This window comes from Argiope bruennichi, chromosome 9 (genome assembly GCF_947563725.1).
Source record: "Argiope bruennichi chromosome 9, qqArgBrue1.1, whole genome shotgun sequence".
NCBI lineage: Eukaryota > Metazoa > Arthropoda > Arachnida > Araneae > Araneidae > Argiope > Argiope bruennichi.
Genome location: NC_079159.1, coordinates 87,867,071 through 87,875,631, shown reverse-complemented (window position 1 = coordinate 87,875,631; position 8,561 = coordinate 87,867,071).

The window sequence follows — 8,561 nt, the reverse complement described above, 5'->3', positions numbered from 1 at the left end:
TGTGGCATTTGCCTTTTATTTTTCTTTCTTGAGAAGGAATAGTTTTCCCCGGATATTTGTTGAAGAAGGAATTTAACTTTCTTTTTTAATTTCTTTCTTTCTTTTTCGTTTGTAATATTGGATAGGAAATTAAATAGTTTACTCGGCTGTCTAATGGTGTTTGGAAATGATGATGATAGTAATGGGGGAAAAGTGAAAGTTTTTTTTTCTTTTTTTAAATCTTTTTTTAGGAGGAAATTCATGGGCTTTAATTTGGATTGGGAATGTTATTTTTTTCTTATTTCACACACAAAATAAATTTAATTTAAATATTTAAAAGGGTAGTTAACAAATGAAGAAAACGAACTAATAGTTTGGTTGAGGTTTCGAATTTGGATAATGTCACGAGTTTAGTTTCTCTAAGTTTCTCTCTATTTTTTTATTTCAGTGGAGTAAATAAAATTGAATAAGATCCAGTTTTGATATAAATTATATCTTTATTCGCACAATTAGTTATTTTGTTAAATGTTAACATACTTCAAATCCCTTTTTAAAGGTTTAAAGAAAATTTCTAATCTTATATTTAAAAGTTCTAATATTCTTATGCATTTGACAAATTTTCAATATATAAATTAAAAAGATATGACAGCAGACGACTTTTTTTTGACAATTTATGAAATTAATCAGAAGTCATTAAATATATCTAAATTGCTTGCAAGATTTTGGAAAACAAATTTGAAGTCAAAATTTAGTTGCTAATTTTCTTTTTAATGGTTGCTTTTAGCAGTAAAATAGAATAAGTTGTAGCATTTTGTCAAAGATGCATGGTAAAAAATAAAACAGATAATAAAATAATCAAAATAAGAATAATTTAATATTAAAAATATAGTATTTAAATAATACTTAAAACATAAATTCACTTGTTTTTTTGAATTTCTTAATAATATTGATGCAATATTTAATGTATACTGATCAAAATTTCTGTACAGATTTCATTTATTAATTCATGCACAATTTTCATATGATATAAAATCCATTGGATGTCCATGCTTTTATGGATATCAATAAAATATTCGAATCAATTTTATAACGAAATGTTTTTGTAAATATCAGGCTTATTTCTGTTCATAAAAATGGTTTCAAAAATCAAATCATTTTTTTTTATTTATTCCATATTTTATACAATTTATATTTATTTTAAAGATTTTATATAATTTCAAAAATTTATATAAATTAGTTTTTAAATATTTTTTTCAACTTTATTCGTTTCATGTCTATAAAAATGTATTTTTATAATCGAATTTTATTATTTACTAGCCGCCTTTGGCGACCAGCCGGTACGCCAATCTTAATGTTCGTTAAAATTTTAATAATTAAATATTTTATGCAATTTCTACTTTAATAGCTTCTTCATCAAAATATTTTAAAACTTCAAATTTTGATTATCATATAATTCATTCATAATATTATAAAGGCCTTCAGTCACAACGTAATATGTATATCTCTCATTTTCTGTTAGCACCCGTAGAATTTATGCTTTAAATTAAAGTGGAAAGAATTTATCTTCAATTAATATAATAATATTTTTTACTGAAACAAAGCATTTTTTTATAATCTGATTACTGAAAATAGAGTCACTCAGCGTTTAAACTTTATGGGCACTAAAGAATATCTTTTTAAATTTATGTAATATCTCAAGAGTTGGTCAACAAAATTTTCTTAGAGTCATTATGAGCAGATCGATTAATTAACAATGTTTAAATTTAAATGCATCAAACACTAAGAAAATAAAACGAATCGTTTAAAATAAACGGTTGAAAACAGGTTTTAAAAAAACTACTTAAAAACGATGTACTTAAAACTATAAGCATATACAAAAAATATATAACTAACATAAATACAATTTACTTACAAAAGCATGCAACTAACCCAAAAATAATTTAAATCATCCATTGATAACGTTGTCATGGCAACAATCAGAACAGGATGCGCATGCGTGAATTTTCTTCGCCGGTTACGTAACGCAAATACGTGATTTTTTCTACGCCAGTTGGGGTAACGCTATGCGGATTAGAAATTTTTAATTTCCTTTATTCTGTTTTATTTTAATTCAAAAGTACTTCAGAATGAATCTGAAAGATTGATTCATTAACAATGTTTAATTTTAAATGCATCAAACATTAAGAAAATAAACAGAACCGATTGAAATAATCCGCCGAAAAATTTTAACCCTAGCCTCATTACTGTTGGGAGAAAAAAAAACTGAAGCCTTTCTCGTTTGGCGCTGGGGATAATGGAAGATTTTTTTGGCGGAAAAGTTGGCGGTGGGGAAAATGGAAGATTTTTTTGGCGGGAAAGTTAGTTTTTAATTAATAATTAAAATTCTAATAAAAAATTCGAAAAAAGAAACCCCAGGTGCACATTCCCAACCTCCAAGGTATACATGTACCAAATTTAGTAGTTGTATGTCAAACGGTCTGGCCTGTAGATTGCCAACACACACACACACACACACATTGAGCTTTATTATAAGTATAGATGTTCTGCAAAATTAATGGAATAGCGCCGGTATATTCTTCGAAGACAATAAAGACATTTCAAATACAAGATGGTTACAAAAATGCTCGTTAGTATATTCACTGCTTTATCAGTAGTTAATCCTTCATTTCATTAAACTTTGAATCAGTTCAAATGTTGTCATTTGGTAGTAAATTTAAGAATTAATAAATCTCAGTTTTTTTAAAAAATAGATTATAATTGACATAAAAATTTCCCCCTGTTTTGTAGAATAATGAAATAATGCTTTAAAAATTTTCTAATTTTCTTTATTATGTTTTACAAATGTTAAAAAAATGTTGTTTTCGTATTTTTTATAAAGCTTTCTTTTCAGTTTTTTTTTTTTGAATATTATGCTTTTGATCAACCATTCTAGAGCAATGTATGTAGTAATACATGTAGAGTAACATATATTTCTGCAAAAATATCCAGAGCTACATATTCTTTGCAAAATAATCGATAATATCTGGATTTCCTAGAGTATTTCTTCGCCTCTTCGTCTATAGTGAATGTTTTTCTATATGAATATTTCATGAGCTTGTGTGTACTGTTTATCAAGAGAGATCTTACTTCCATCACGATATATTTTGTTTACTGTTATCTGCTTATTTATATGAATATTTGATTTAAAATTTTGCTTTATTTAAAGGAACCTATATTATCTTTGATGTTTCTTTTAAAAATCTGATAATAATAAAAATATACTGATTTTTTTAAATTGAAAGTTTTTAATAGGATTAACAATAAACTTAATCGATGATTTATAGCTATAATTTCTCTTTCCTTATACAGTCGCTCCAAGCCAAACTCAGACATAAAAGAAAAGATACTAATACAATCAAAATTTGTAAACTAAAAATGATAAGACATTTAATTAAATGAATTTTCAATAGCATATTTATTGCAATTATAAAAGCAAATAACAAAAATTATAAATTAATTCATTTTAACCAGAAATTATGGCAAAAAGCAAAATAAAAGAAAAAATAATGCACAAGCCAAACTCGGACGGATAAGAAAATTTTAAAAACTAGTAAATATTTCAAATGAATAATTGTTTTATATGTAAGTCCTTGTTTTTATAATCATTTTAAGACACTTAGGCATAAATTAATTTTTTCACAAAAATTAATTTTAATATTTGTTTATTCCTGCAAAAATACTTTTTTCAATTCATCTTTACAGGTAATGGTGTGTTTCTAGACTTTTTTTCTTCAGGTATTTCAATAAATTTTCGATGGAATTTATATCGGGGCTTAGGGGTGGAGTGTCCATGACGAGAGAACAATTATATAGAAGCCAGGAACGCACTCGATAAGCATTATGTTTCGAATCATTATCCTGATAAAATCGCCAGTTGTTAGCAAGAGAAAGTTTCAGCACACATTATCGAAAATTTTTCTTTAAAATGTCGAGGTATATATTTTGATGCATTCTCCCTTCAATAAAATACAGGGTTGCTGATCCAGTTGTTGAATTCGAGCCCCTGACCAATACTGATCCACCACCATGCTTCACAGTTGCTTACAAAATTTTTTGTGCGAAATTTCTCCTTCGATTTTCTCCAGACGCAAGGCTTGCCATCGGGTCCAAAAATGAAGAATTTACTCTCACCTGTAAATAAGACATTTTTCCAACAAGAAAAATCCTTGTTTTCATGTTCCTTACGAATTTAAGTCCTTATTTTGCGAATTTAAATCTTAGTCTGATTTCGCTTTCTTATGAAAAGCTTTTATCTGATTTTTCCCTCATTGAGATCTGCCTTATGATGCACATTTTTATATTGTTCATGGGCTAAATATTTTTTCCTAATTCCTTTATAGCAATAATATATGGGTATGGTGCACTAAGTAATGGATTTGCTTTTACTTTTCTGATTAAATATCGATCATCTGCTTCTTTGAAAATCTTATTGTGGGCTGGCTTAGATTTATTTTCTACCTGATTATTGGTTTTAAAGCATTTTATGATGTCATTAAACGTTGAATGACTTCTGTGGGCATTCTCTGATATTTCTGGCACTTACTTTCCAATTTCAGCATGCTTAATAACCAATTTTCTTAACTCAATGCTCGTTTGGCCTCCTTTGCCCTGATATTTTAATTAAATTATTATTTAATTGCACAATAAATGAAAATAACACAATTGGAAAGTTCCCCTGAAGAATTATGACATTAATCATAAAAGTGGAAGTAATTTTTACCCAATAAGTTGCAATTATTTTGTGCTTAATTGTGAGATGTCCGAGTTTGGCTTCAGGACTCTTTTTCACAAATTATAATTTTATGACTAAATTTTTAATTATAATTTATGAATTGGCGCTATTTGACTTTGTTTTCGGTTGTACAATACATTCACTGTCAAAAAAATCTTTTAGTTTTTTTTTTTCTAATTCATTTTAGCTAAAATATTTTGGTAGAGCAAGTGTTTTTCCTGTGGTGTCTGAGTTTGGCTTGCAGCGACTGTATAAACCAGGAAGGCAAATAATTCTTTTAAAATGTGGAAACTTAAGAGAAATAATACAGCAGTAAAAATATTTTAATCAATTTGCAGACGATAAAGTTTTAAATTGTTTTTTTCAATGGCATCTAAAACAAAAACATAAAAGTAACATGATAGACATTCTCAAATTCTTTTGTATTTTATAAAACATTGTTGCTCATTTTCTTAATAAAATAATATTTAAAACCGTAACTGTTATTATGGCTCTGATAGAAGACGGGGAATGTCTAGTTATAAAGAAGTGTGTGTTTATTGAGAGTGAGAAGAGTATACGACAGCAAAGCTACAAATAACGATTGCAATTATGTCTTTTATCTCATTACAATTACCTCGTCTGATAACACATGATGTTTAATGAATGCCCGCCATCTCGTAATGGATAAACTATAATCGAATTCATAAGTGTAAATAAAATAAAGAAACAAATTTTTACTTTAGTAGTAAATTTATCGTGAGAATTTTTAACTTCCAAAAGATTGTCTAAGATCTTAGATTTGTTAGATTAGAAGTGCGCTTAATATATTCCAAGAATTTAAAATATATTAAAAGAATAATGAACCAAGGAAAGTTTATCTATATACTTCCCAATTCCCAGTATCCCAATCTATATCCCAAACCATTTCAAAACCAAAATCATTCATTACCAAAAATGATAATTGTTTCATAAATCAGCAACTAGACTAATAAACTAAATATATTTGCTTAAGAATATTTGAATCTCTTTTTATTCTCTCTTTTTTTGTCTACTGTTAGTCTATAAAATATTCGTGGTTCTTAAAAAACAAATGAACCAGAGGAAAGCTTATCTATATATTTCCCAATTCCCAGTATCCAATCTATATCCCAAACCATTTCAAAACCAAAATCATTCATTACCAAAAATAATAATTGTTTCATAAATCAGCAACTAGACTAATAAATTAAAGATATTTGCTTAAGTATATTTGAATCACTTTTTATTCTCTCATTTTTTGTCTACTGTTAGTCTATAAAATAGGCGTGGTTCTTACAAAACAAATGAACCAGAGGAAAGCTTATCTATATATTTCCCAATTCCCAGTATCCCATCTATATCCCAAACCATTTGAAAACCAAAATCATTCATTACCAAAAATGATAATTGTTTCATAAATCAGCAACTAGACTAATAAATTAAAGATATTTGCTTAAGTATATTTGCATCACTTTTTATTCTCTCATTTTTTGTCTACTGTTAGTCTATAAAATAGGCGTGGTTCTTACAAAACAAATGAACCAGAGGAAAGCTTATCTATATATTTCCCAATTCCCAGTATCCAATCTATATCCCAAACCATTTCAAAACCAAAATCATTCATTACCAAAAATAATAATTGTTTCATAAATCAGCAACTAGACTAATAAATTAAAGATATTTGCTTAAGTATATTTGAATCACTTTTTATTCTCTCATTTTTTGTCTACTGTTAGTCTATAAAATAGGCGTGGTTCTTACAAAACAAATGAACCAGAGGAAAGCTTATCTAAATATTTCCCAATTCCCAGTATCCAATCTATATACCAAACCATTTCAAAACCAAAATCATTCATTACCAAAAATGATAATTGTTTCATAAATCAGCAACTAGACTAATAAATTAAAGATATTTGCTTAAGTATATTTGAATCACTTTTTATTCTCTCATTTTTTGTCTACTGTTAGTCTATAAAATATTCGTGGTTCTTACAAAACAAATGAACCAGAGGAAAGCTTATCTATATATTTTCCAATTCCCAGTATCCAATCTATATCCCAAACCATTTCAAAACCAAAATCATTCATTACCGAAAATGATAATTGTTTCATAAATCAGCAACTAGACTAATAAATTAAAGATATTTCCTTAAGAATATTTGAATCACTTTTTATTCTCTCATTTTTTGTCTACTGTTAGTCTATAAAATAGGCGTGGTTCTTACAAAACAAATGAACCAGAGGAAAGCTTATCTATATATTTCCCAATTCCCAGTATCCAATCTATATCCCAAACCATTTCAAAACCAAAATCATTCATTACCAAAAATGATAATTGTTTCATAAATCAGCAACTAGACTAATAAATTAAAGATATTTGCTTAAGTATATTTGCATCACTTTTTATTCTCTCATTTTTTGTCTACTGTTAGTCTATAAAATAGGCGTGGTTCTTACAAAACAAATGGCACAGCAGATTAAGCATGGGATTTTCCGTCCGGCTGGTCATTTCCCTTTTTCCGATGAACATTACTCATTTAGTAGAGATATGAGCAAAAATAAATCATCTAGTATTTTGTTTATTAAGATATAAGCAACTTTTGTTTATTAAGATTTCGACACTCTTTTCAAGAACAGAGATGCATTTCATTTTTTAAAACATATTTTAACATAATAATATTTTCAGGCAGGCAAACTATCTATAAATTGCATGATGCGAAAATCTCATACATCATGCCATGCAATGCTCCTTTAGAGTTACACCTATCATATTTGGCATTTAGTAACTTCTTGGGTTGTTGGTGCTCACTAGAAAAGAGCTTTTTGAAATCCATACTAGAAATTTAGTTTATTAAGAAACTAATCGAGATTTTTAACTGTTTTCTCAATAATTTCAGAGTAAATTATTGCACAAAATTTATTTATAAACTATTTTACAATTTCAAAATTTAGTTTTCTAATAAAACGGATTTTATAAAGGACCAATTTTCTTTAGTTTTGAAGAAATTGTTGGTGCTCACTAGAAAAGAGCTTTTTGAAATCCATACTAGAAATTTAGTTTATTAAGAAACTAATCGAGATTTTTAACTGTTTTCTCAATAATTTCAGAGTAAATTATTGCACAAAATTTATTTATAAACTATTTTACAATTTCAAAATTTAGTTTTCTAATAAAACGGATTTTATAAAGAACCAATTTTCTTTAGTTTTGAAGAAATTTTCAAATTTACCTTTGAAACAATTTTGTAACGATGCTTTATTACGTTTTTCAGGATGTAAGTAGCCAATTAGCAGGATTTTGAGAATTTTTCAGAAGCTCTAGAAATAAAAATATTAAAGAACAAAGACAAATAAACATTAATAATAAGAAAATAAAAAATCATAATCAAATAAATAAAAATAAACTTTAATTTTTTTAATTCTTAACTAGTTATTTTATTTAATGTTTTTATTTATATTAATTATTTATATAAATTTATATTAACTAGTTTATTAATTTTATTAACTATTTAATAAATTTATATTAACTAGTTATTTAACTTTATTAATTTTATTCTTAACTAGCCCCCATTAGTTCCTAGTTTTTTCATAAGGATTAATGTTTTTTTAAATGTTCAGTTAAATATTTTGTGTAGTGTGCTCTTATTAGCTTTTTCAGTAAGCTATTTTTAAACTTTAAATCTTGACGGACATATAATTCGTGCTATTTTTAAAAGCTAAACACCGTTATTTTCGTTGTAGTATGAATCTCTTTAATTTCTTAACTCACCTCTAATTTGAATGGAAATAATGAGACTACAACTTATACAAT